Raw genomic sequence first — 27,203 nt, 5'->3', positions numbered from 1 at the left:
CTACATTTGGTTCAAATATGATCCCATGATATGCTTGGCAAACAATATTCAGTTTGCATCAACAGCTTTATTGTTATTGAATCCCTAATAAGTAATTTTAAATTGGTCCAAATTGATGGACGGATTTTACTGTCCATGTAACAAATGGCAATCAAAAATTAATTATTTGCAAAACACCATAAATAATAAACATTTAATTTTCGCTGCATTTGCAGTAAAAGATAATATGGCTTTATTTGATTAGGTACAACATCTATGAGGAAACGGCTGCTATCCATTTTAACCGTTTTTGTAAAAGCGTAATAATTTTTAGGGGTTGCTGACAGAGGTTAGCTTAACCCTCATTTGTACTGATGGGTCCAGCCAGACCTTTTTGAACTTTCATTCACTATTTCTATGCCATGAGATGAGTTTATGTTTTAACGCTTTTTGATATCCTTCGTTATGTATTTTAGCATAGTTTTGTTCATGCATATATATATAAACATTTGTAAATAGCTACTAAATTAAATTTTTCAGTGACAAAGTCATATTGACTACTGATGAGTCTGGCCAGGCCCATAAGTAAAGTGTTTAAATACGTTCGTATGCAACGGACAACCTTATTTTCGGTTTGTGCGTGGCTTGCTTTGCTGTTTTGAATTTGAAGTCCCGTTATCCAAAATATTTTTGTTTTCTCCCATTGCACGTGTCATTTGGAATAGTAAGCCGCGTTCAAGTAAAGAAGAATCGGTGTTATCAGTGAAACGTGTATTTATTTAGTAAAAATGAGTAAAATAGATTTTATTTATGATAATGTGCCACGTAGTCATCCCAATTTTTATGAATTGGTTGCAAATGCTTTGGCCGAGGAAATTGAAAATGACAATGACAATGACGATAATGATTGTGCCTCAGAAGTGGAAAATGATTCGGAATTTGTAGCTTCAGATATTGAAGCTGAACATGAAATTGAAGTCGCTGAAAAATATAGTAGCTCAGACAGCGACGATGAATTGAATACTGATGCAAGTAACGACTTTTTTGGTAGGGATGTGACCGTTTGGAGTAAGACAGCACCGCAAAGTGGTCGTATTCGCTCCCATAATGTACTACGTTCTTCCGGTGGATCGACTATCAAATCGACTTCACCTGTTGAAGTTTTTGATGAGTTTTTTACACCAAACATATCATACATTATAATAAGTGAAACAAACAAATACGGCATGGAAAACACAAATGAATGGAACTTGGAAAATCCTACCAATTTGAAAGAATGGCAAAATCTTACAGAAGCAGAGCTGAGAGGTTTTCTTGGCATTCTTATTGCAGCAGGAGTCAGCAATAGCAATAAACAGGCGGCGTCGGTTTTATGGAAAACGAATCAATTGCCGATTTTCAGAGGAACAATATCTTACCATCGTTTTTTGACAATATCCCGTTATATACGACTCGATGACGGGCGCACTAGATCCTTTCGCTCAGAAAATGATAAAGCTGCACCTATGCGAGATATGTGGAACTTTCTAAATGAAAACCTTCAAAGGAATTTTCGTCCGTATAGTGACATAACTGTTGACAAGCAACTCTTTCCTTATCGAGGAAGAACAAAATTTACTCAATACATACCTTCAAACCGGCTAAGTACGGTATAAAGGTATGGTGGGCATGTGACACAAAAACTCGTTATCCTTTGATTGGAAATATTTATACTGGAAAAATAGCCAATGAAGAAAGGGCAAAAAACCATGGAGAAAATGAGTTAATACCTTTGGTTTCAAAATATGCAAACTCAGGGCGCACAGTAGTTGCCGATAACTTCTTTTCTAGTTTCAATTTATGTAAGCGTCTAATGAGCTTGGGTTTGTCCTACGTTGGAACTCTTCGAAGCAATAAAGCATGCATCCCACCCGAAATGAAAAAACAGAAGAATAGGGCAGTTCTTTCCTCTGAGTTTGGATTCCACAAAGACAACATTGCCATTTGTTCATACGTTCCTAAGAAAAACAAAGCAGTGATATTGCTATCAACGGTGAATTACGATAAGGAAGTTGAAGGCGCCAAGCAAAAACCAGCAGCAATAATGTATTATAACAAAAATAAAGTTGGTGTTGCTGCTATGGACCAAATGCTAACCCGATACACTACAAAAACGAAGAATAAGATATGGACTCTTGCCTTTTTTTATAACATTGTGGATGTGATGGCGTTAACAAGTTTTATTATATGCAAAGAAATTAATAACTACACTAAATTAGACGCACGTAGAAAGTTTTTATGATTTATTCGAAATGTTAGCACTCCCACAAATCGATTGCAGACGCAACAATATACATGTTATGAAAAATTCCGTTTGCCGTTCTAACATTGAAGCTATTTTGTAGGAATCTGAGGTATATATGCAATAAATTTAATGGGAATAAATATATATATAGCAAACATATTTTACAGAAACTACGAAAAGAATTAAGATAAACCAAAAGCGACACGTAAGAAAAGAAAAAGGACTGCAGCTTATGGCATTATCAAGATAAACATCGTAGAAAAACAAGATTCTTTTGCCAGGAGTGTGAAGAAGCTGTTTGCCAGCAACACTGAAAATGCTATTACATATGTTTTAAGTGCACAAAAACAAACTAATTTAATTTAAATATTTTATTTTATTGATAGAATGCCTTATTTAAGTTTTCAAGATGTTATTAAAAAAAATAAAGTGAAGTTTCAACAAATTGATTTTAAATTTTCTATGGGGTCCAGCCAGAACCATGGGTTCTCAATATGACAATACAAGTATTCGTCAAAATGAGGGTTAATGAAGCGAGTGGCTTTGTATCTTTCATTTCAAAAAATATCCAATTAATGGTCCATAAATTGCATGCGGTTTTCTTTATTTACAGGAGAAACTAATATCCAAAGTCAACATCTCTTTTCTGGTTGAAGGATTTTCAAGTTTCTGTTACATATACATACATTAATAAAACACTCACCGATCTAATACAGAAATGGGCACCGCATGTCAAAAATTCACCCAACTCAAAGGTGTAGTACTTCCCTTCCTTAGCTGTAATTGTCTTTGTTCGTTTTTTGGGAAAATTGACCACACTCCTTTTAGCCGGCACGGACATGGAAATTTGATACATACAGGGGTCCATTGACAAAGTACCTTTAACAAAATTTAATTGTAAAACATCACTGGAAATGTTTGGTATATATTCATTTTCATCATGTATACCGTTATCTGTTCCCTTTATGTTACGATGTCCATCGACGCTATCAACTAATGTTGTATCCTTGTCGTCGATTGAAATTATGTTGCCAAAACGTGGTGAATCTTTGAAATTTGCAGTCATATAAGGGTATGTAAGAATGCAGGCAGCCACTAGACAAATATCAAACTGTAAAAAGGTAACATATTTCTGAGTAGTACGATTCAACGCCAAAAAACATGAACCTAGTAATGCTAATGTGCCAGCTGCAAGTGTACTGCCCAAGCGTATGCCAGAGCCCGTAAAACCCATCCAATCCATAGTCACAAATACAGGTATCAAAAGCGAAACCAAACCAAACATTGCTGCATTTTGCGAAGTTGTGATACATAATTGTAACCAGCTTAATGTAACGCAATGTGGAATAAGATATGTGTATATTCCATGCCAATTACTGCGAGCTGCTAGATGTACCAGAAAACCCGGTATCAGCAAATATAATGCAGTACGAAAGTTTAAACAAAATTCAATACCATTGCCGACGACAAAGGAACAAAAGGTTGGAACTTATAAAGTCTAAGAAACGCCAACCTGTAGCAACAATATCATCCATTTTATATGGATATTTTGCAAGTATATTTACACCAAATGAAACCAATAAAATCCAACCAGGAAAGCTGAGTGCTGATGAATACATGAATGCAAAAGAGAAACAAATACAAATATGCATGAAACAATTGTTAACTCAGAGTGAGGTAACCAACCGTTTGGTATTAACGGCGATACTATTAAATTGCCAATGAAAGCGCCATGTACTTTACGCTCCCTTGATGGTATACTAACCCACACCCTTGATGGTATACTAACCCACACCCACCGCCAACCTTTTGGGAGCTTTTCCAATGTTTGAATTTTTTTAATTTAACCATAAATAATCTTTGCTTTATGCATAAAACAACGATCATACAATATGTTTATGCCATTTTTTGTAAAGACAATCCATTTACTCTGATTTTACAGCCACGTAAGTTAATATAATTGTAACACCAGGCGGAACTTCCAACGATTTTGTTATCCACCTTTGATTTCACTACAATATCTGAGTTATTGTAGTTGTCACGTAAAGCATACACCGACATTTTATCGGGTACGTGTGCATAGATATGCAGTGTAAAATTAAAAAGCAAACGCAATTAAGATATTTTTAAGTATATCTCCCATGTAGTCATTGTGCGTTGCAGTTGTATTGGGTACACATATTCGCATGTACTAGATAAATTTAGGCCACATCGATGGCAAACGCACAAAAGATTGTTGTGAAGTATCGCCTAACAATTGCCAAAACATAGATGTCGTTAAAGTTACCAGGCTCCAGTTTTCCCAAGCACTGCTAAATACACGTTCATATTGTTAATTTTCTTGTGCTGCTAGTAAATTTTCTTTCGGCATGGCCGGCTCTAGTTCCTGCAATGGTTTAAGCCAATTAACAAACTTTTCCACAAAAAAATCAGGCAAAGTTGAGCGTTTAGCACTCTCAATTTCATGTTGACGTCTGCGTAATTCTTCACGCAATGCCTCTTCTCTATATTGACACTCTAACTTCAAAGGTTCTGCTTCGATATTCAATGCTGCACATGTATCATTTAGAGCACTTCCTTCGGTTACAGTTACAGTTGTTATAGGTGCAATGCCGGTCTTATTTGTGCGCCTTAAACGTGGTTGCGTATTCAATGGTGTAGCATCATAAGCTACAACAAGAAAAGGGCACCAGCTATGGTAATCACACTTGCCGCATAACTAACAGCCATTACAGCGATATTACTCAATATGAATTTAGCCAATGTGAAGGATGGTAACATTTGCATTATTAGTATAGGTGAGCCAACCACGGCGTAAGCCTTTGCGGCGCGCTAGTTGTTTTTCAATGCTGCTCAGTTTTTCAAAAAAGGTCTACGTTCGATATATAAATGTTCCATTCAATAGCCCAAAGAAATTCAAGTTCTAATTTGTTCAGTCAGGCATAGAATTTGGTTGATACCATCATAGACACAATAAAGAGTTCTTGCGTTGTTATGCGTCGTACATAATTTGGATCGGACATATTAAGGCGATCTAAATATATCAATGCCATAATTAGTGAGCACGGAGAAGCATGTACGCCACCAGCGGCAACTGTGTTCAAGCGGTTCAGCGAATGCCCCTTGCGCGGTGCCGAAAAATAATTCCGATACATATTCAACTAGCGGTAGTAATACTTCCATTTATTTTACGAGTATGTCACTACCAAAGTAAAGCAATTTACGTATACGATCCATAAAGTCGCCATGAGGCATTACCCGACCGCTTTTGGTTGTGGCTGCACATGAGCCACCATTCATGTATCGTTTCCTAGCGCTACTCCCGTACGTCATTTTCATTGATTTGCCCTCAAACATATAATTTTAACAAAGAATAACGTTTTAAAATGGTAGATTTTGCATCAATTTGTTAAAAGTACGTGGTGATAAAAATTTACACATAAAGGGACAAATTATAACGTATGCCTGCAAATAAAAGAGAAAAAACTTAATTAATGAAAAGGAGATTACAACTTCTAGCCTCCATACTCACCACCGCGTGTTTTAAAATCGATGACTTTTTTTTTCATTCAGGAAATGAAAAAAATTGTGGCAAAATGTCAAATGTCTACACTTTACTTCTGACAGTCAATGCATGTCAACACCGACATTATACTAGGTTCAAACACACACCGAATTGGCAATTTATACTATTTGGGAAATTTATTACGCAATTTGTCATATAATAAATTGTAATAATAAATTGCCAATTTAAAAAAAATTGCGTAATAAATTGTTTCAAACTGCAAATGCAATATTGTAAAGTGTGTTTATTGAGTATATTTTAACGTCAGTTACGCATGGCTGAACTATGTGGTTGGCTCATCTCATCAGCTGATTTTATGTCTTTCATTTCACTGGAGCAGGGATTGTCAAAAGAAGATGGCAAACTCAAAATGAAACCAAAATATTGAACACATTTTCTTACAACACACAAAAATGTCAAAGTTTTATGTTTTCATTCCATTTCATTCGCCTAATAATGTGCGTGTTCATTTTGACAGTCTGAACAAAGGTATGTTCTTGCTGTAGAGATGAGCCAACCAGCTATCAAATTACTATTGTGTAAGCTAAATCGAGTTGTATGAACAGCACTCAATTCAAATCGAAATTTCCTCAATTTATTTTTCTGTTTGAACATAGTATTAGGCCTCATGCGCAATCATCTCGCGCACTACACGTCACGCACTATATGCCGCACAACATATCGCACACAACATGCCACACGACATGTCGCGCACTGCATATCTCGATCAATCATTCATTTGGTCGAAATTAAAAAAAATATATAATATATATATACTTAATTCCACGAATCCCAACATTATCGACAATACACGTCAAAAATAATGTTGAATGGTGGAAGTGCAACTCTGTAATACCTTTTCAGCCAGGTTTCGAACCGTTCCGTGTGGTGGCAGGCCACTTGTTGTGAAAACAAAGTTCACCACAAATCAAAAATAAATTGTTAGGACTACTTCGGCGACATCTACCGATATAAAATAAATTATAAAATGCACTAAAGGCGCTAAAGCACCAGCCACATCGCATGGATGCGTGCTAAATCCGTTTTTTCTTCGTTTCTTTGCGCGCATAAGTATTTACTTATGGCCTTTAATTTTTTATTTCAATTAAATTTTATTTCAATAAAATGCTTTTTTTTCTTCTGCGAAAATATATTAGAGATAATTTTTTTTGTTTACGCCACCCAAACAACACTCCGCTAACCTCAATTTGGTCATGATCAATGATACCAATATTCTTTCAGATCATGACCCGTTACCAAACCTTATTGGCCAAGTCAGAGGGAGGCGCGTTTCGGGCTGGTAGTCTCAGGAGCCTGCCAAAATAGGAGCGTTCCTAAAAAACTAAGTAATTACTGCACGGAATCAGAAACCACGTACGTATATTTAATAATTTCTTTTCTTTTTTTTCACAGGACAACGAGACACGAAGTCCACGTGCGACGTGCAGTGCTTACAGTCCGCATCTGCATATCGACGTAACGCCTTACTGGACGTGCGATCACGTCGGCATTCCTTTTTTGTTCTTTTAATTTTTTTCTTTGTTGCTTACGGCAAGGGGGCCGGTATGTTTAGGCCACAGGCCTAAATATATCTCCCCCCCCCCACCCCCCCCCCCCCTCGTAAAATAACTTTCTTTGGTTATTTTCCTTCGTTACTACCACCCACATATTCTTGTGATCACTATACACACAGGCATGTGTGAGTGGTAGTACGTATGTATCTTAGATTTGTACCGCTGTGAGCCCGCGGTACAGCAACTTTGTTGCCGGGAAACCCAACGAAGGAGCTGTATCGTGGGTTCATCGGCTCATGTAGCAAAGGGTCCCGTCCTCTTTGAATCCAGCAGCCACCAAAGGTACACGTTATCTCACGTTCACGTAAGTTGTAAATTTCCTAAAATATATTTAATATTTTCATTTTCACAACACTTGTTAAAACCTTTCTTAACACTTGTTGTATTTATATCAATAAAAAAACACTGTGAATTCCTTTTTTATTAACACGAAACTTTTTTGGTGTTTTTATTTTCTTCCCTTTTTTTCGCCTTAACTAATCTTTAACAAATAGGTGAGTGCGCGCCGTTGCCACCACGCATTTGTTCATAGTAAAAACTGTTTTTGTATTGATTCGGGCCTGTCGGTATGAACTTGAAAACGCGGATTCCAGACTATTGAGCCATACTCTAATATCGGTCTAACTAATGTTGTGAAGAGGTTTTCGTAACGTAGGAGTTGCTAAATTCTTTTGACCACCTTTTCACAAATACAAAAACACCTTTAGCTCTATTGACAGTGTCACTTATATGAGAGTTGAAGCTAAGTTTTCAGTTCATTGAAACCCAAGACAACAAAAACATGAACACGTTCAAGGGTTTGGTTGTTAATCGTGTAAGAAGCTCGTTGTAAATTCCTACGCGAAAAACACATATATTTACATTTTTGAAGATTAAGCGGCATGTGGTTCACATTGCACCAAGTGGCTAAGCAATTTAAATCCGTCAAAGTAAAGAACGTTCTTCAATCGACCCGTAAGTCTTAAAAAGTTTTACAACATCAGCATGCATCAAAATTTTAGAATATTTTATAGTTGAAGAGATATCGTTTATAAATACCAAAAATAGAATCGCTCAATATAGCTGCCCTGAGGAACACCAGAGGGGATACTCGAAAACATATTTTAAAGATTACTCTTTGTGTTCTGCCACATAGATAGGAGAAAATCCAACGAGTGAGACTAGGTTGAAAGTCAAGCATGTCGAGTTTATAGGCAAGTAAAGAGTGGCATACTTTATCGAATACTTTACTAAAATCGGTGTATATAACGTCGGTGTGAAGATTTTCCTTGAAGCCACTCGAAATGTGTGAACTCAAGTAAATTAGTTATGGTTGATTTGCCCTTACAAAACCTATGCTCAGAACTTGCAAATAATGTTGAAATCGAAAATGTTAGGTGATTTTTAGCGATTGCTTAGAACAACCTAGGAATAGCAGACAGCCTAGCTATGCCACGATAGTTTCCAATGGACGACTTAATGCCACTTTATGGAGAGGGATGAGAAAGGATGCTTTCCATGCCATTGGGAAAATCCCATACTTCAAAGATAGGTATCTGTAAGGGGTTGGTAGATGTATTCTGCTCATTTTTTAAGAAAGCATGTGGGAATTAACTCAGGGTCGTATGTAAAAAATTCTTTTAGGTCCTTTGGGTACAATAAAACTTCTTCAGGTAATAAGTGTGGCGCAGAGATTCAATTACTTAAGTGCAGCTCATAAGGATATTTCCAGGTGGCAAAGCAATCTCGACGGAATAATTAGAATAGAAAAATTGAGCGAAGAAATTCGCAATCTCTTGATTGTCGTTAGAAATGTTACCGTTAAACTTCATAGCGGAAGGAAACCCCTTTACCCCACGTTTGGAATTTACGAAACCATAAAACGAACTGCTTCCTAATTTTACAGACGTAAGCTTTATAGCACTTTTTATTAAGTTCAAAGTACTTATGACACAGAATCTATACTAATATATATATTAAAAGCCTTTTTTTCTGGACCGCAAAGCTCGATAACGGCTGAACCGATTGAGATTTAGAAGCGGTTTTGAGATATCGACCAAAATGTGGACCAGGGTAACCCTAAAATGCGGTCTGGTATGGGTATCAAACGATAGGTATCGACGAGAGTTTTAATGTAGAGTTGATTTCATTTCAATATCCAACTTAGTTTGCGAGATATCGACTAAATTGTGGACCAGGATAACCCTATAATGTGTTCATACCATATAACGATAGGCATTGACGAGGATATTAATGCAAGGCAGTTTTAAATTTGTTACCTTAGTTGGGTTGGGAGATATCGAAAATGTGGAAAAGGGTAACCTCAGAAGGTTTATATACATACTAGCAGCCAGTGTGCGACGTTGCTCGCAAAACGGATGTTTATTGTTGTACAAAATAATAACAAGTATAATGAGGTATGTTATTGATATTAGAAAAGAGAATTATGCAAATGAGAATTGTAATGCATTCGTTTCATTTGTAATGTCGTTCCATTACATAGAGTTGGTGGCTTGAGGTTACGCAGCAAAATAATAACATCATATTTTGGGGCGGTATGCCATAGGGATTAAGCGAATTTAAAAATCCATTCATTCTTCATTATTAAGAACAGTGTCATTTGATATATACTATTTAACTCTCGCCAGGAACTCTATCTAGAATTATGTTATTTATTTCGTCTACAGTCTTATTCCTTAGTGAAGTGATAGCCCGTTCACACAGTATATGGCTTGCTGGATAGTTCTTCAATATTTGGGTAAAATTCTGATATTAATTCACTCACGTTATGCACCACATTCCCAAGCTTTGAATCTACTCTAAAAAGCCGTTCACCGTGAAAATTTTACCATATCCAATATCTAGTAAATCCTGGGAAAATGTACTTATAGTTCCATTAAAATGCGCTCTCATGATTTCAAGCACGATTTAACAATATCAGCTCAAGTTCCTTTTGCACTACTGGCAAAGTCTGACGAAAATCCCCTGCAAAAGGGATTGTTATCCCACCAAATGGTTTGTCGTTTGATCTTAGGTCTTTTAATGTACGATCTACTGCTTCAACATGTGCACGGTTAATCATTGTACACTCATCCCACACTATAAGGTTTGTCTCTTGCATTATTTTAGCCCGTGGCCCGTTCTTTCGAATGGAACAAACCTTTTCTTCTTGGAGGGACACGTTTAAGGGTAATTAAAAAGTGGATGGGCTGTTCGACCAGCAGATAAAAGAGTCGCTGCAATTCCCGATGATGCTACACCCAGCGTCACGTAACCTTTCAACTGGCATATGCGAGAAGAAGATTAAGTAAAAAGGGCTTTCCACAACCACCAGGAGCATTTAAGAAAAATTCTTGACCACTTTTGTTTTCAATGCTGTCAACGACTTTATCGTATGTTAGCTGTTGATCCGAAACGATTTTCGATATATTAGCTTGAAGGTAGTCATTTAGATAATTTAAGTCACATGGGCGCCTCATGGTAATTCTCAAAAGAGCATTCCGGTCATTGAATATCACGATTTGGGGAAGGCAACCCATAACGATGTCAATCAAACCTTAAAAGAAATGTTAACTACTTATTCAATCATTAGTCGTAAAATTTTTTCAAACCTTGATTTATTAAATCTTCACAAATTTGTATATCGGGATCGTTACGCCTTCTGCGTTCATTGAAAAGGAAGTCTTCACAGAACTCATCCCTGAACGTGTTCCATAATAACTCAGCATTTGGCGGCTGACAATTAAAACGAAAAATAACTCTCTTAGCCTTGGCGGCGAATGCAAAAGGGCTGCCTCAGCTATGACATTTTTCCAATGGTCGTTGTTTTCCAAAAGTTGTAGTCCTCTGCAAGCGGCTTGAAAAGTTGGGAAAACTACACCATTTACAGTCCTCAAGCTATCAAAAGAGGATGGAACTCGAAAATTTTGAAGCAATAAACGTATATAAAAACATTCCGTTTGATTGGGGTGTACATTGTAAACTCTACCAAGCGCCGAATCCGTTTTAATCCCTGGGTTACCTTCAATAGATATTCCGCACTTCCTTCTGCAAAATTTATTATTGCTCCACTTATAATAAGACAGCACTTCATGGTAAAGAAGTGTTTTCGCAAAAGAAGCGGTAGCGCATAGTTCAAAAAATGCCGTCAAAGTAGTTTTACGGGGGTTTTCCAGAACTAGGTGTACATTATCTTCCGAGAAGTACACTCGTTGCTCATTCTCTAAATGCACTGCTAAGTATATAACAGTTGGATATCACTCATGGATGGGAAAATCAAAAAAACGCCAGAAAGACTCTGAAGTGCTTATATACCGACCGTTGAGATATTTTTAATCTCATCCGAAGTATTTTGAAAAGAAAGTGTAGCTTGATCTGTGCCCTTATTAACATATTTGCGAATGTATTTAATAGCTTTAACGGAATGACAGTATTCAACGTTAATATGTTCCGAAAAACATCACAGGAGTACAGGGCAATAAGGAACAACCCATCTATTGTCTATCCTGGTCATAGTTCCACGTACATCAAGGTCGGCAGTATTACCTCCGTTTTCAGGACACCGTCTACGGTATGTTGGGTAGCCATCTTCGCCAGACTGCTGGGAAATCTCTTCACACATTTACCATCTGCCGTGCATGGGAAAAATATATGATGTTGTCCAAATGGTCCATGTCTCATATCTTTGCACAGAATTTCGAGTGGGTAATCGTGTTGGCTGGGTATTTCTGCACAAACAATGCTATCTATTTCGTGTGGTTGAATTTTCGTCTGCATCCAAAGCAATATATGGCAATGCGGTAACCTAAGTTTTTGCCATTTTACTGAGACCATGTGGCACCTAACTTCTCCAAATATGCATTTTTTGGTTAACGGCGTGATTATGTATAGCGCAAAGCGACGCGAAGAGTCACTTTCACCCAAGTGAAACCAAATTCGTATCTATAAGAGCATTCATTCTCTTCGGTGAGTCTCCGTGACTATCGGTGACTGTAGGTGATTGTGTTACGTTTTTTCGTATTATATAAAGACGCAAAGTGTCACGAATACTCATTTTTGCTGTCAAAATATTCACTTGCTTCTGGGTCGCGTTTGAGGTATTCACTTGGATGAATATTTGATTGTTATGTTCAAAAACATGAAAAAGCAACGTAAGTATCGCTATAAAAAGTAAAATAAAATTATACTATCGTTTGGCACAGATGAGGTATGTTCAAACTAACAGCAATTGCAAGTAGAATTGCTGCCCTGCTAGTTGTTGTTGTGTATACCAAACTCCCTTCGCCACAAACAGGTCCTCAGTGATATCCATAAAAAGGCGTGGGACCTCTATGCCAGAAATTGCCCTGCGAACCCCGTTCTTAAAGTTAAATAGCCCGAACTCGCATAGAAGGAAAGCAGAAGGGAGTCGCGAGCCACTCTAGCTTAACTTCAATCTGGATATCTGTTACATGTTTGAACTCTTACTTATCCTGAATCAACCCCGACATACAACTTGAAGGAATATTGAAGCAATTTTATAATGAAGTTCGAACACAAAATCTTGGAACAAAATTTAGAAATTTTGTTTGTCGGCAAAAACTTCAGCTTTTATATCCCACTCAGCATTTAGGTGATTCAATTTGATTACTCTTTCTGACTATATAATAATATAATGAGTTATCATACTATTGAACAAAAGAAATAATCAAATATGAATACTTTTAATGATCAAAAACTGAAAAGCATTTTCCGATAACTTTTTGGATTAATTTTTGAAGTCCTTTGATGATTAAATTTTAATATTTCATAAATATCAATAAAAAGAATAATCAAATATGTGTTTACTTTAGGTGATCAAAAATTTATAATCATTTTTAATTCAGCTTTCTGAATCTTTTCTGACTAAATTTGTTGATTGAATAATGAATTTTATACTTGTCAAAATTTTAATTTTCATTAATCGATTAAGTTTTTTAGCGTGATTTCTTCCCCTGATGAAATAAGATTATAATTTAGTATCTTAATTTGAATGAATAAATGCATGATAAACGCATTCAAAAAATATTCTAAAATCTCAACCAAACCGATTGAAATATGTTCACGAATATAATTAGAAAATGACTGTGAAAAGCAGTCAAATATTAAACAATTAGAGCTCAATTTTACAATGATATCAATTATGAATAAACAGCGTTTCGAAATATGAATGATAAATGATTACACTGGACCACGAATTTCAACTTAATCCCTTTACCAGAAACGCCGTTATGAAATTCGAATGTAAAATCACCTCCTGATTTCAAAAATTGAGTTCATTTTTGATTCTATGGTACCGATTTTGAGATATTTGCAATTTACCGTTATTCGAAAAAACCAAAAAGATGGCTCCCGTTAATTACGGGTCAAGCAATTGCAAAAAAGTTTACAGAATCGGAAAGACGATAAAATTGCTATAAATGCATCATACATTCTTTTTGGCTCAACCAGATAGTTTTCGAGATATTAGCTTATCATTTCAGATTTTTGTTTTTTTTATGAAAAAATATGGAAAAAATTAATCTTTGCGAGGGCAGCATTCCAAAACCACAACCTTTTTTCTTTACGTAAAGCTCTGTTTAATTAGAAAAAAGATAAGCTATCATCGAAGAAAATCGATGCAAAACTACGTAAGTTATAAGCGATCAAATAAAATTACCCAGGTTGCGCAACTTCAATGTATGTATACATACATATATTAAAGGTATAAAGTGCAAATGGGATGTTATCCGGATAAACGAATAACACCATAACAATGATAATACTTTTTCCTTAAATAAATCAAATAGTACTTTTAATACTCGAATTGTTTTATAGTAGGTAGAGTGGTTGCATCGAAAGGAAGTGTGGTTGGGTTCGAAACCTGTTGTAGGCATGTAGTTATAAACATGTATTTCCATCACTTATGGGTAAGTATGCAAGTATATTTTCAAAATTATAAGACACAGACAATTTTTAAAGCCTACATCTAAAGCAGGTAGTATTTTCTTTTCCCGACTTCGTATAAAAATGAACCTTTATGTCTAGGTAAGATTTGATTTTTTCAATTTTATTCTTGTTCCGAGTATAAATATGAGTTAATGCGCCTTGAAACTTCATAACATCTGCAAGGCTCGCCGAAGATAGTTCAGTTCATAAGTCAAATTTCAAAACCGTGATTTATTAAAAAAAAACAAAAAAATGAGTAAAAGGACGCGCTAATTTGAGTGTAATAACGATCCAGATATGTTCTGTTTCATGTGTGGCCAATATACTATCATAAGGCGACGACGAGTGTTCTCAGATCATATCAAAACTTTATACTCCAAGTATTTTGGCATTGAGCCTAAAAATGCTCAAAAACCATGGACACTGAACACTTTGTGTACGTCGTGTTTAGTAGAATTGATTCAGTCGGAATCAGGACAACAAATAAAATTTGATACACCAATGATATGGAGAGAACCTACTTGCCATTCAATAGAGTGTTATATTTGTCAAACATAAGTACTTGGCGTTGGAAGATCAAGAAGAGTAACCTATGCCAGCGTACCTACAGTAATATCTGAGTGCGAGGAATTAAGTTGTACTGAATTTCGCATGGGACACGAGAGAAACGTTCTATCACAAGCACTACTTAATGATTGGATAAGAGATTTGGAACTATCCAAGGAAAAGGCCGAGATCCACACTTCTCGTATGCAACAATTTAAATTTATGTCATCCGATGTTAATGTGATATATTGTAGAACTCGTCACAAACCATTTTCCAAACACTATACCGAGAAAGACAGTATATGCTACTTCAACGATATTCCTGGTTTATTCAAAGAGTTTGGTCAAACATATGATATATTATTGCATATTGGTAACAAACAGCCTTCTATCCCGATCGCACATGCAGTAAATACAAAGGAAACCTACGAGGAAATGCAAAAACTACTCAAATTTATCAAATATGAAGAGCAAGATTGGAAAATATGTTCTGATCTCAAAGTCGTTGCAATGCTATGCGGTCTACAAAGTGGCTACACCAAGCACTGCTGCTTCCTCTGCAAGTGGAATAGCCGAAGGGATTGGCCGGAAAGAGTCGAGTTTACCGTTGGTGTGGATAACATCAAATACACGCCTCTTGTCAAGAAAGAGAAAATTATACTTCCACCCTTACACATCAAGCTCGGTCTCATTAAAAACTTTGTTAAGGCTTTGGACAAAGAAGGCGAAGCATTCGACTATTTGAAAACAATTTTTCCAGATATTTCTCAAGCCAAGATAAAGGAAGGTTTTTTTGTTGGACCACAAATAAAAAAGATGATCAACAATAATCAATTCAAAGGACTACTCTCATTAGTTAAGGCAGCAGCGTGGGAATCCTTTGAAAAGGTCGTTGCTTCTTTTCTCGGTAGACACAAAAGCCCTAACTACGAGCAGATAGTGAACGACTTAATCAATAATTATGCGAAAATGGGTAAATATTAAAGGCTTATTAAAATTAATCTCCAAAATAACTTGTTTACCTAACTAATAAATAAGTCTTTAAAAATTCACTTTCTGCACTCACATTTGAGCTTTTTTCCGGCAAATCTTGGCGACGAAAGTGACGAACATGGCGAAAGGTTTCATCAGCAAATATGAAACTAATTGAGAATCGATATCAAGGATTCTAGGACGTCCAATGATGGGTGATTACTGCTGGTTTCTCATAAGAGAAACCGATCCTAAACTGAATAAGCGTCAAAGTAGAACACATAATTATTTCGACTACATAGTAAAATCAAATTAAGACAAAGATTGTTAGAATATAGTATAAACATAAATAAATTTAAAAAAAAGTTAAAAATATGGGTAATTTCATTCATAAATTGAACTTTTAACTAAATAGAAATAGAGCATAGCTAGATATTTCACTCTTCTTTACACCATACATACGTTTTGAGGTATACGTTGAAATTGCGCAACCTGGGTATTTTTATTTGATCGCTTATAAGTTACGTAGTTTTGCATCGATTTTCTTCGATGATAGCTTATCTTTTTTCTAATTAAACGGAGTTTTACATAAAGATAAAATAGTTGTGGGTTTGGAATGCTGCCCTCGCAAAGAGTAATTTTTTTCATATTTTTTCATAAAAAAAAACAAAAATCTGAAATGATAAGCTAATATCTCGAAAACTATCTGGTTGAGAAAAAAAGAATGTATGATGCATTTATAGCCAATTTTATCGTCTTTCCGATTCTGTTTTGCAATTACTTGACCCGTTCGTGAGACATACGTAATTAAAGGGAGACATCTTTATGGTTTTTTCGAATAACGGTAAATTGCAAATATCTCAAAAACGGTACCATAGAATCAAAAATGAACTAGATTTTCGAAATCAGGGGGTGGTTTTACATACGAATTTCATAACGGCGTTTCTGGTAAATTTTGACCGTCGACCGGTGTTATTCAAGAATAATCGAATTTATGGTACATTTTTCTCCCGACGATACATTAATATTCGAAAGAATATGCTTTTAAATTTTAACGTTTTTAATCATCTTGGCGTATGATGTTTAAATATTGATTGATTGATCAAAATTTTCCAAAAATGCTGGCTGGCCTCTAAGTAATATAGAAATATCTTCGAACGACTCCGAAAAGCAGTCTGGAAATAGCCCCGAGTTAATCTCGAACATAATCTCCAACTGGACTAAGTAGTCCCGAATTTATTCGGAAAATAATCCCGCAAGTCCCGAGTTGATCCGAATATGATTCCAAAAACTATCCGAAAATTATCGCAAACAAATACGTAGTGGTCTACAAATAGCACCAAATGGACCCCGAAATAAAATGGAGAAAGGCGTGAAATGATTCGCAAATAGCCTCGAAATAGTTCGGAAATGGTCTCGGTATGATCACGAAATTGTTCTGTAAGTAATCCGAGAACTGACTCCATTTTCAGAATAATAATTTATCCCTTTCACGTTTATAACTAAGTGCTGCGCTGTACAAACGTTCTGAACACTAAAATTGCTTCCTCCGTACATAAATGAACTGCTTTAACATTACTTGAAAACCCTAAATAGATATATTATAGGTCCAAGAAGAAGTTGGGTTCCCGTATGCCTCTTCGGAAGGGGCTTTCCATCCTTTTTTATTTCGCTGGTTAGGATGTAAAATGCCTAAGGCACTATAACTGCTGACGTCACAGCAACAGTGTGTTCGTCCGTCGCCCACCCGGGACCGCTTTCACATAATTTCAGCGTGGCATTCTATATTTATCTTTTTTGAAGTACCCGTGACTGGAGAACATTTAGGTTACTTAGTGATTTACCTCACCAAAGCTTCTGGTGCCCTATGCTTCAAGATACCTATGTTATAAGTTTCGCCGTATATCCGTCGTTTTTCATTTTACACCATTCTTGCCACAACCTTAACGTTTCTTCCCTGCACTCTTTTCTAACCCTTTTTTATGCGCTCTTAATAAATCTGCTGTTATCTTTCCCATAACCTTCTTCTTTCCAACACTAATAGGTCGATGGAGAGTGTTCCATTCACTTTTACGGCTGGTCCTGATACAGTGCGATAAGCGGAGGTTACTTTCAGAGCTTCTGGTCGCTGTACAACTATTAGAAGCTTAAAAGTATCGTAGCCGGAGTTCGGAGCCTTACAGTAACGTAGATAGGGTTATGTCCATCAGCAGTTTCCATTTTCTTTGTGTTGGTCCTCCGATGTTTGTCATCAGCCTGATTAGCCACTGTTAGTCGGAACTCTAACCTAATCCTAGATAGTTGAGTACCGTTGATGCCATATTTCCGTAGAAGGTTTAAAAGCTAACTTCTTGTGGTATATATTTTTTGTTGGGAGTATCAACTCTAGCTGTATTTCGTTGCTAACTAGTACAATTAAAACACTAGCTAGCTTACCGAGTTGCATGGAAAGCAACAATAAAAAGTAATCGAGTTGAGTTGGCTAAGCGCTTTCAGTTGAAACCGCTTAGGTAATTGTCGACCTGATTGATAGTGTTGTATAGTGTTGCATATTCAAAAATAGGGCACTATTGTGAACGAGCGAATTAAATGAACATACGAATGTGCAGATAAACAAAAATAACAAAATAAGAGCGTGTCGGCAGGGTGACATACATACAAACCATTTCATGCATTTTGTTTTTGTAATTCTCTGGTTGAGTGTCAAAAACATACTGCACTAGAAGTAGAAATGTCATAGCAGCGAAAAAAAGTAACAATTAGCTGATAAACCTCCACCATCTGTATGGTTTTGGCATAATTAAACTGTTTAGCTGGTTGAAGCGTTTTCTTCAAGCTCGCTTGAAAAAAAATACACCTTCTGTAATTTTTGGTTACCAGCTGGACCCCACGTGAGTCTAGCCATTCTTTTATGCGTATAATGACTAGATTGAGCTTTATGCGTGCTTCTTGTGTATTTCGTTCATCACGCATTTCAATATTGAAAATTTTATCGCAACTGGCGTTCCGCAAGTCAGGACCAAGAATTGATCCTTGTGCTACTCCACATATGACTTTTATGGTACGCGGACCTTTTGAGATTTCATATATAAGGATGAGATGACTGGAAGAGCTGTTTTAGGTCTGCTTTTTTATAAAAAATAAAACTATGGGCCCCTCGTATGGAAAGAATTTCTCAAAAATCAATAAGAATTTTGAGAGAGTGTTTGCCAAACTCCTGCGATGCACCAGCAAAAATAGATAACAATTTTGTTATGTGTATATATTTATGACATTAATAATACGCTTGTGTACTTTATATATGTCATAAAGTCGTTCCAGAATTCCTTATTCATTGTTTTAATGAGAATATATATATAAAAGTAACAAGTGGCTATACTGGCTACGTATTGGGTTTGCCAGTGGCAGTGAATACGTATTGATAGCATCACGTAAGTGTATATATTCTTCAGCACGTAGTTTTTGCTGATTTCTGCGTTTGAAATTCAATCTTTCGGAAATCATCTGTGCCATCATATTCAATAAATTTTTAAAATAATGAAGGTGATTTAAACAGTTATCTCTGATCATGAACCGGTGAGCATAGAACTGCATGCAAGATGTATATTTTGTTTGATTACAATTTGGCATGTTCAAATAGTATCCGTCTTCTCCTCTTACAAACATGGTCAGATATTGAAGAGGATCATACGCTCGATGTAGCTCACAGACTCGTTGGAGTTGCCCTGTGCGACAGTGCAATACAATATCTCTAGGCCCCTTGTCTTCGTCTATCAAAAGGACGGCTACTTCATTTATTAAAGGTGCATTATATCGCCTTCTGTGATCATTAGGCGGTAATTTGTCCGCGTGTATAACTAACCGGAAATAATTCGCAGACTCGGGCGTGGACATACGTTGGCATGACATATCCGTTGGAATCATAGGCATGCGAGGTATGAACGATATCTCTCAGGCCGCAGGACCCGTGAGGATCATTGCTTCGAGGATATTGTTATGCATTCGTTTTATTTGTAATTTTGTTCCATTACATAGAGTTGGTGGCTTGAGCTTACGCAGCAAAATAATTGGAATATCGTTTTTTAACATCATATTTTGGGGGGGGGGGGGGGGGGGGGGGTGGGGGGGGGGTATGACATAGGGATTAAGCGAATTTAAAAATTCAATTGGATAGTGTACGGCATCTTCATTATTAAGAACAGTGTCATTTGATATATACTCTTTAACTTCGCCAGGAACTTTATCTAGAATTATGTGATTTATTTCGTCTACAGTCTTATTCCTTATTGAAATGATAGCCCGTTCACATAGCCAAGTATATAGCTTGCTGGATAGCTCTTCAATATTTGGGTAAACTTCTGATATTAATTCGCTCACGTTATGTACCACATTCCGTTCTCCGTGAAAATTTTACCATCTCCAATATCTAGTAAATCCTGGGGAAATGTATTTATAGTTCCGTTAAAATGCGCTCTCATGATTGGAAGCACGATTTGGCAATATCAGTTCAAGTTCCTTTCGCCACTACTAGCAAAGTCTGACGAAAATCCCCTGCAAAAAGGATTGTTATCCCACCAAAGGGTTTGTCGATGATCTTAGGTCTTTTAATGTACGATCTACTGCTTCAATATGTGCACGGTTAATCATTCTACACTCATCCCACACTATAAGAATTGCCTCTTGTATTATTTTAGCCCGTGACCCGTTCTTTCGAATGGAACAATACTTTTCTTCTTGGAGGGACACGTTTAAGGGTAATTTAAAATTGGAGTGGCTGTTCGACCAGCAGATAAAAGAGTCGCTGCAATTCCTGATGATGCTACAGCCAGCGTCACGTGACCTTTTAACAGGCATATGCGAGAAGAAGATTAACTAATAAAGGCTTTCCATATCGCACTTAATTACTTACTTAATTGGCGATTAACCGTCTAAACGGTTATGGCCGTCCAACAAGGCGCGCTAGTCGCTCCTTCGCTCCGCCAACCAGCGCCAATTGGTCACACCAAGGGAATTTAAATCGTTTTCCACCTGGTCCTTCCAACGGAGTGGGGGCCGCCCTCTACCTCTGCTTCCAGAGGCGAGTTCCGATAGAAACACTTTCTTGGCCGGAGCATCATCTTTCATTCGCATAACATGGCCTAGCCATCGCAGCCGCTGCGTTTTAATTCGCTGGACTATGTTGACGTCTGCGTATAGCTCGTACAGCTCATCATTAAATCTTCTTCGGTACTCGCCATCGCCAACGCGTAGAGGTCCATAAATCTTTCGAAGAACTTTTCTCTCGAACACTTCCAAAGCCGCTTCATCTGCTGTTGTCATGGTCCATGCTTCTGCCCCATATAGCAGGACGGGTACGATAAGTGACTTGTAGAGTATGATTTTCGTTCGCCGAGAGAGGACTTTACTTTTCAATTGCCTACCTAGTCCAAAGTAGCATTTATTGTCAAGATTGATTCTTCGCTGGATTTCAGTGCTGATGCTGTTGCTGGTGTTGATGGTGGTTCCCATATAAACGATCTCTTTTACTATTTCGAAATTATGGCTGCCAACATTAGCGTGGTTGCCAAGGCGCGTATGCGCTGACTCTTTGCTCGATGACAGCAGGTACTTCGTTTTGTCCTCATTCACCATCAAACCCATCTTTACCGCTTCTTTTTCCAGTTTGGACTAAGCAGAACTAACAGCGCGGGTCATGTCATCAGCATATGCCAGTAATTGCACGCTTTTATAGTATATTGTTCCAGTGCGGTTAAGTTCTGCAGCTAGTATAATTTTCTCCACATTCAAATTAAAGAAATCGCACGATAGGGAGTCACCCGTCTGAAACCACGTTTAGTTTCGAACGGCTCGGAGAGGTCCTTCCCAATTCTGACCGAGCTGATGGTGTTGCTTAACGTAATTTTGCACAGCCGTATAAGTTTTGCGGGGAAACCAAATTCAGACATAGCGGCATATAGGCAGCTACTTTTCGTGCTGTCGAAGGCGGTTTTAAAGTCGACGAAGAGGTGATGTGTGTCGATTCTCTTTTCACGGGTTTTTTCCAAGATTTGGCGCATTGTGAAAATCTGGTCGATGGTAGATTTACCAGGTCTGAAGCCGTACTGATAAGGTCCAATCAGCCGGTTCACGGTGGGCTTCAATCTTTCGCACAATACACTTGAAAGGACTTTATATGCGATATGAAGTAGGCTGATTCCACGATAGTTGTTGCATTTTGCAGTATCCCCTTCTTGTGGACTAGGCAAAGAATACTTAGATTGCAACCGTCGGGCATGCACTCTTCCGCCCATATTTTGCTAAGAATCTGCTGCATGCGCCTTACCAACTCCTCGCCGCCGTACTTGAATAGCTCCGCAGGCAATCCATCAGCGCCCACGGCCTTGTTGTTTTTCAATCTGATTATTGCTATTCTAACTTCGTCATAATCGGGTGGGGGGACATATATTCCATCATCATCGATTGCGGGATCGGGTTCTTCGTCTCTGCGCGGTGAACTGCTGCCTCCATTTAGGAGAGCAGAGAAGTGTTCCCTCCTTAATCTAAACACTCTCCGGACATCAGTTACAAGGTCGCCGTTTTCGTTCCTACAGGAGTTTTTCCCGGTCTTAAAACCTTCCGTCTGTCGCCGTATTTTTTGGTAAAATTTTTGGGCGTTATTCCTGGTGGCTAGCAGCTCAGGCTCCTCACACTCACGCCTTTCTGCTTTTTTCTTCCTGAAAAGGCATCTCGCTTCCTTTTTCAACTCACGATAGCGTTCATACACTTCTCTTGTCGCGCTCGCTTTTAACGTAGCCCTGTAGGCAGCGTATTTTCTTTCGGTTGCAACGCGGAATTCTTCATCGTACCAGTTGTTTTTTCGTGGCTGCCGGTAACCAATTTTTTCCTCGGCGGCAGTACGAAGTGCTTTGGAGATATGCTCCCACTGCTCCTGTATTCCTTCCGGATGAGTTGTGCTCTCAGAGAGCAGGTGTGAGAGTCGAGTTGCGAAATCATTGGCAGTCTGTTGTGAACGAAGCTTTTCGGCGTCAAGCTTTCCTTTTGTTTTTGTTTCTTGGTTTTAGCCGCGTTAAGGCGGGTGCGTATTTTTGCTGCAACGATATAATGGTCCGAGTCGATGTTAGGTCCTCGGATCGTGCGCACATCTAAAACACTGGAGGCACGCCGTCCGTCTATCACAACGTGATCGATCTGATTGCGAGTATTTCGATCAGGAGACAGCCATGTAGCTTGATGTATCTTTTTATGCATGAACCTCGTGCTGGATATGACCATGTTTCGAGCACCAGCAAAGTCAATCAGCCTCAGTCCGTTAGGAGAAGTTTCATTGTGTAGGCTGAACTTTCCGACTGTAGGGCCAAAAACACCTTCTTTGCCCACCCTGGCGTTAAAGTCGCCAAGCACGACTTTTATACCATGACGTGGGCAGCTCGTACGTGCGTTCTAATTGTTCATAAAAAGTGTCTTTCACCTCATCATCTTTCTCCTCTGTCGGCGCATGGGCGCAGATGAATGATATGTTAAAAAATTTTGCTTTTATTCGGATAGCGGCGAGACGCTCGTCCACAGGCGTGAACGCCAGCACTTGGCGACAAAGTCTCCCTCCCACCACGAATCTGACGCTGAAACTGCGGTTATTCGTAGGGACACTCCAATAGATATCAGAATTTTTGATCTTTTTTCTTCCTTGCTTCGTCAAAAGCATTTCTTGGATGGCGGTGATGTCAGATTTTGCTTTGACAAGGACATCAACCAGCCGGACATCTGCACCAATCCCATTCAGGGAGCGGACGTTCCAGGTGCATGCCCTCAATTCATTGCCCTTCAAAGGTTTGCCATGGTCGTCATCAATAGAGAGTGTATTTATCCGAGGCTTTTGTTATATTTCATTGGAGTATGTTTTTACGTGGCGGGTCCCAAGCCCAGCGCACAACCCGCTCAGCGGGGTGAAAATATTACTTCCACGTTTATATAGCGAGCCGTTTGCTCCAAGACAGACGCCCGTTTGCAGCCGCACCTAGAGGTGTACAGACGCTGCCGATGAGAGCTCCCCCGGCTAGACCTTAAACCGATTATGTCAGAGTGGCCTGGCCAGGTTGTCGCCTTCTCACATTAGCTCACCGCTACCCACAGGATACTTGGCCGCAAGCGACCGGCAGCAGTGAGCTGCTTGAACCGCATGCAAAAGAATCGCTCTGGCCATTCCCAGGTGAATGGCGGTCAGAAGCTTTCCCCACTTTCGTGGACTTCTACACACGGCTCCACCCTCTACCATATTGCACTTAAAGCTTGAAATTATTGAATTATACATGTGCAATAAATTTTGAAGCATTTCAATAACTTCCACATTTAACGGATTCATGTTTGAGCGAATAGATGTTTGGTCAGCTTCAGAAATAAAATAAATTTGTAAGTATTTAGCAAGTACATCCGGTTCTGACAAAAATTATTCAATGAGGTGGTATACCTGCCCTTGAATTTTGTATGTCACCAAAAGATGTCATTTGAAATAAGCTATTGTTCTTTCATGCATTATTTAGAAAATGCTTTGATAATGGATGATTACCAAGAATTAGGGACTTTAGCTGAAGATTAGAAATAATAACTTTACCTCCCGCACAACAATGACCTGGTGCCTCGCTACTCCATTTTTTCGCACCGCAATGTACACAAACTAAATTCATTCTTCCTATTTGAAGGTCTTTTGATTTAGGATAATCTATATTTGCATGGTAATCAAACGTGCATCTATTGTAAAACAAATAAACCCGCACCCGTTCTTCTACACGATGTGAAGCAGCCGTTAACGTATTGTGCGGTGTTTTCCGGGATAGTCTCTTTCGCACTTTCGGCATATTTCAATTCATAAAAACTAACTTTCACTCATTTTAAGTTATTTTTCAAATGCACACACATTCGCTACATCAATTTTCACAAAAGTAAAAAAATACTTACACGCAAATACTAACTTTCAAACAAACTGAAAATCGTAACGAATTGTCTAAAACTAAATTCATATTTTTTTAATCACAGCTGATAAAGTGATATTATATTCGATGACGTAACGATTCGACAGCCAAAAAAAATTGCAATGCGCAAGTACATAAATGCAGATGTGCGATTTATCATCTCCTTTCCCGGCGCTTTTTATTCCTCTCCCCTCTGCTGCTTCCCCTAACTCCCATTCTCATTCTACTCTAGCCTCACCCTCACCCTCACCCTCACCCTCACCTTTACACTCACCTTCACACTGATATTTAGTTTAATATCCCCAAAAATAAGAAATATTCAAATAAAAACTGTTTTGTATAGATGTAACCGTCAATCCCTCATCGTTGATACCCATAATATATGTATATAAACCTTCTGAGGTTACCCTGGTCCAAATTTTCGATATCTCCCAAACCAACTAAGGTGACAAAATTAAAACTACCTTGCATTAATATCCCCGTCAATGCCTTTCGTTTGATACGCATATCGCATGAACACATTATAGAGTTATCCTAGTCCATTTAGTCGGTGTCTCGCAAACTAAGTTGGATATTGAAATGAAATCAACTCTACATTAAAACCCTCAGCGATACCTATCGTTTGATACCCACATTGCATGACCACATTTTAGGGTTACCCCGGTCTACATTTTGGTCGATATCTCAAAAACGTTTCTAAATCTTTGCAGTTTTTTTAGCCTATAACCATGTCGAGCCACCGCCAGATCTATGCTCAAAATTTCACCTCAATCGGTTCACGGCTTTCAAAATATATATTATATATATATATATTAGTATAGAGTATAGATACAGATTTTCCGTACAGAGAGTATTGAGTGAAAATGTGTTAAATTAAAGGACTGTGTTCGAGAGAGATTTCCCGTGGAAGTGGCGTAGAAGCTTGCGAGAAAGCTCTTTGTTTATATGTGTGCTATTGCAGCTGGGGCATTTTGATCGTCTAAGCCAATAAGTAATGGCTAATATAAGTGAGGTAAAAAAACACTCGTTATGGACTTTAAATAAAAACTAGCCAAGATTGTATTTAGGCTTGTTATTGTGCTCAGTGAGTCTTAATATTGTAGGACGACTATAATTTCCGCAAAAAAAAAAAAAAAAACAAATAGATCAGTCAAAAAATTAATATGCACATACATAGCCGCAAATTGGAGATAATAAAAATCGCCAACATTATAACGAAGAGGTAAGGGTGTCTTAGTTCGGGTGTAACCGAAAATTATATACTTAGCGTGAGTTCCAATTGTACAGTTAATTTCAGAAAAATTACTTTTTGGAATTTTTTGACGAGGAGTTTTTTTTGAGGCTGTAGAAATGTTGTGTAATGATTGATCGGTGTGGCACAGCCCAATAAAAAAAATAGTTCCCGATATCCTATTACAATAACACTTGGTAAGTGAAATATCGTTGATACAAAGCTATTTTTCTCTTATTTATAGGTGATTATTCTATCTACGACCCTTTTAAATATCTTTTATATAAAAGTGGACGTGGTCCTTAACCGATCCCGTCCATTTTTACTAAAAATATTTCCTCCTATAAAGAAAGTATGTATTCCAAATTTTAATACGATATGGTTATTTATCCTCTAGTTATGGCTCCCGAAACATAATAATTGCTTTGTCAAAAAGGGGGCGGTGCCACACCCATTTTGAAAAATTTAATATTTTCTAACTTTTTTTTTATAATTCCATTTATAACGTAAAATACTGTCGATATTAAGCTCGTTTCCGCAAAGGTATATCTTATTATATACGTCTACGACCCTTTTAAATTTCTTTTATATAAATGTGGGCGTGGTCCTTAACAGATCTCTTCCATTTTTCTAGAAATATTTCCTGCCATAAGAAAACTATGTGCACACAATGTTATTACGAATTACTCATTTTTCTTCGAGTTATCGCTCTCGAAACATAGAAAATTGCTATTGCTTGATATTAAACTTTTTTTGCAAAGAAATACATCATTTTGTTCGTCCACGACCCTTTTAAAAATCTTTTATAGAAAAGTGGGCGTGGTTCTCAACTGATTTCGTTAGATTTTCTTCGAAGCATTCTTTATAGTGACTTTTTGTAGAATTTTATTATGATAGGTTTAACGACTTTTGATTTATGATTTATTTATGGCGCCACGTCCATTTCTGAAAATTGTTTCAATTTTTTTCAAGAGTCTCAACATAAGGCCATACATAAAATTTTAACATTTTAAGTATATTATTTACTAACCAGGTTTTTGTGTTTACCAAAATATTATATATATAAAAAATGGGTGTGGTTATCATCCGATTACGCTCATTTTAAATAGCGATGTCATAGAACATATATACCAAATTTCAATAAGATATCTCAATATTTACT

At 37.5% G+C, this 27,203-nt stretch overlaps 1 protein-coding gene and 1 pseudogene across 3 annotated transcripts in view; both read right to left on the bottom strand.

Annotated features, from left to right (window-relative positions):
• Positions 1-27,203, bottom strand: part of Hr38 (Hormone receptor-like in 38) — an 801,608-nt gene that overhangs the window by 321,836 nt on the left and 452,569 nt on the right. The window lies entirely within an intron of this gene.
• On the bottom strand, positions 4,455-5,596 carry LOC137239498 (protein CNPPD1-like; annotated as a pseudogene).

This window comes from Eurosta solidaginis, chromosome 2 (genome assembly GCF_040869045.1).
Source record: "Eurosta solidaginis isolate ZX-2024a chromosome 2, ASM4086904v1, whole genome shotgun sequence".
NCBI lineage: Eukaryota > Metazoa > Arthropoda > Insecta > Diptera > Tephritidae > Eurosta > Eurosta solidaginis.
This window is presented reverse-complemented; position numbering and strand designations above follow the sequence as displayed.